This window comes from Epinephelus moara, chromosome 3, assembly GCF_006386435.1.
Source record: "Epinephelus moara isolate mb chromosome 3, YSFRI_EMoa_1.0, whole genome shotgun sequence".
NCBI classification, from domain to species: domain Eukaryota; kingdom Metazoa; phylum Chordata; class Actinopteri; order Perciformes; family Serranidae; genus Epinephelus; species Epinephelus moara.
In genome coordinates this window covers 1,346,168-1,349,871 of record NC_065508.1, presented here as the reverse complement: position 1 = coordinate 1,349,871, position 3,704 = coordinate 1,346,168, and positions in this window count along the sequence as shown.

Below are 3,704 nucleotides of genomic sequence, written 5' to 3'. Positions count from 1 at the left end.
AAGAGTCCCCCCCCCCCCCCCCCCCCCCCCCCAAGATCCCGATCTGAATGAGTATCTGTGGCACGTGCCATTAACCCACCTCACAACCCACTGGACTAAATGTATCTGCCGCCAACGCACTGGTGTCAGACACAGGAGGACACTCCCAGAGGTCGTGTGTCCATGCCTCCACAGGTCAGAGCCAAGTCTGATCCAAGGAGGCCCCACCTTGGATTAGGGGTACATCTGGGGTACCGGCACATCACAAGAATCCTTGAGAAAACAAACACTGACACAGCTTCTGTCCTTGTGTGTCTCAGTATACCCGACCAATAAACAGGATTATAATCCTGATCGTCCAAGGGAACCAGTCTGACATGAGATACATGTCTGTAGCAGTAATATGGTCACTGAGCTCCGTGTTCGCTCTTTAATATTCAGCCCAGTCACCAGAAGAAAATGTTGGCGTTGTGCATTTCTGCAAAACATGAATATGTTACATTTGCATATTTCATATGTATCATATCAGCATTTCTTAAGTGACGTAGTGTATGAGCTGACTGATGAACAACTGTTTATTACTGAGACATCACTGCTTTTCCAGCAGCGACTGTGCCACCAAAACCAAACCACATGTTAACCACAGTGCTGCTGAAATGTTGAAAGTTTCAACACCTCCAATATTTAGAAGAGATGGTAAGAGGTAAAGAGGTAAAATCACTTATATATCTTTCTTAACCATTTCCCAACTATTTCAAACACCCCTACTGGACCATACCATAATGGTATAGTCCAGTACCCAACACGTTGCCTCTCTCAGTTGCTCCATTGCAGAGTTGCCGGTCGCGTTGTGTGTGGTTAACATTATTAAGCATGCTAATGTTGGAGCAAAGGGTGTTAGCAAAGATAGATTAGTCAAACAAGCAGATCTTTCGAGAGAGCTACACCAGCAGATCGCAAACACCCGTGTCGAACACACCAAGGCAATGAAAGAAGTTGAAAAAGTTAACGCTGCGCATGTTACACACATCGCTAGCCTGGAGGACGGGGCTAATGCCTACTCGGACAGTAAACCAGCTGGTGGCTAAGACAGAAGACTTGGAATCTAGGCAGCAGAGAGACAACTGCAGAATCATCGGCGTGGATCAAGGCTTTGGTGAAACGCGACCGGAGCTTGCTGTTGCTAAGATGCTACAAGATGCGCTAGCCCTCAACTACTCTCCGAAGTTGGACCGGGCTCACAGGAGTCTGCAGCCCAAGCGGAAAGATGGGAACCCGCCTAGACCCATTGTGGTTAAGTTTTACTACTACCAGGAGAAGGTGGATGTCCAGCTGGGGCAGCAGGAGCCATCTTCCACAACAACAGGCGGATCCACATTTACCCCGACTACACACCCTCGGTGAGGGCGAAGCGGGCTGCCTTCAATGAGTTCAGGGGGCTGCTGCGCTGCTGCCCCGAGGTCAAGTATGGCATCTCGTACCCGGCTATACTTCGGATATCTACTCCAGGAGGTGAGCAGAAATCGTTTGATAACGCATCTGAGGCCAGAGCCTACGTTATGAGCAACTTACAGCCACGAGATTTGGAGCCAGAGTGAGTATTATGTGCTCAGAACGGAACAAAATAATCGTCTGTTTCCAGCCAGCATGCTAGCATAATAGCTAACCACTGTGTCTTACCTGCTAGCCGCTGGGCAGCCGGACATTATCTATCAGCATTATATGCTGGATGCTTAGGCACGGACCCTCACTTAATGTGTCCCCGTCCCCCCCAATGTTGAAATGAAAGTTACGCCCATGCTCATACTCATCATTCTATGGGAAAAAGTTGCAACTGCACGGGGGCAGAATTTTTATACAACTCCCCTGTTTACATTTTATTAAGGATTAAAGTTCAGCATCTGTCTGTAAGGCGACGCCACAGTCCAAGAGACAGATCCACTCCTTACTCCTCCACAGCTCCACCCTTATACCCATATATGGTCACCTCTGGCTCCAAAAAAACAAGAAGGCGACGGCCATAATGCCAAACTTGAGGCTTCAAAACAGAAGTCCACAAACCAGTGGGTGACGTCACGGCAACTCCGTCCATTATTTTTACCATCTGTGATGTAATGTATCTGTGGTTCATTCTGTCGACTGGATTTGACTTTGTTGTCAACAGTAATCCAGAGAGTTGTTGGGAGCTCAGGGGACCACATTGCCCCCTGATGGTCCACCAGTTTCATCACTCTGAGTTCCAGTTACCACAGCAGCCTGCAATGTGTTAGTGTTTCAGAGATCATTAATGAGGTCCACTGTGAGCTGCTTCCTTACAAAACACTTTGCAACAGTTTCTGATGGTAATTAGTCCTCTGGGAGCTCAGAGAGGCCCAGGACTACATGTTGATCAGAGCTCAGAGGATTGCACTGATTACAGCTGGTAATGAAAGCTCCTGGGATCCACAGGGACGAACTTCACTGTCAACGCATGATGAAACATACTCTGCAGAAAACTCAGCTGCTACTGAAAAGTACTGCAAACATTCATGGTCCATAAACACTTCAGGTGAACTCTGACCTTTCCCCCAGCGCCATCTTCTCCATCTGCACATAAAAAACATACTGTGTGATCCAACAAACAGACTCCATGAACGTGACTAAGCAGACACATCTCTGTGGCTTTAATCACTCCAAAACTTTTCATCTGTAAAACACAGCATGACCTTTCTGTCCAGGTACTTTGACGCTGTGTTTGGGGAAGGAAAGGCCCAATAATCTAAGAACTGGTCCATAAAGAAATACTTGTGTGTGCAAGAACTTGACAAACACTGACCTCAGCCCCTTCAAACACCTTTGGTATGAACTGGTTGTGCAATCTTTTGGCAAGCTTTCCCAGAACACACACTGGTAGAGATAAGGATGGACAGAGCGGGCCGAAGCAGAGAGTGTATCAGTAAAGAGAGAAGACTAGTCTGCAGGCTGGAGTCTCTCCGGAGAGACAGAGAGCATCTCCCTGTCCACTGGGCCCTGAACGCCTCATTGTGGCTTTTTAATTCTATTAACCTGCTGGTCACTGACACACCTGGGAGCTCTGAGGCCTCCAGGATGCTCACTGCAGCCCAGTAATAACACGGGTGTACAGGGACCATCAGATACACACCTGTTTCAATCCAGACACACAAACTGAAGCACAGAGAAATCAGGTTACATAAAATATTCCACCCTGACTGAAAATGCCCCCGCCGGAGAAACCCTCTGCACCACCGTAAGGTCTGACAGTCGCTCTGAGACAGCAGTCAGGGAACTGTTGGCTATGACATGGAGGTCTGTGTGACCCTCCAAGGATCTGCCTCCCCAGACCATCACTGACCCACCTCCAAACCAGTCATGCTGGATGATGTCACAGGCAGCATAACGTTCACCACGGCGTCTCCAAACTCTTTCATGCCTGTCACATGTGCTCAGTGTGAACCTGCTCTCATCTGTGAAGAGAACGGGGCCCCTTCAGTTCTGGTGTTCTCTGGTGAATGATGGAGCTGCTCGGTGCTGGGCTGTGAGCACAGGTCCCACTAGAGGACGTGGGGCCCTCATGCCACCCTCATGGAGTCTGTTTCTGACAGTGTGGTCAGAAACATGCACACCAGTAGCCTGCTGGAGGTCATGTTGTAGGGCTCTGGCAGTGCTCCTCCTGTTCCTCCTCACACAAAGGAGCAGATAGCGGTCCTGCTGCTGGGTTGATGCCC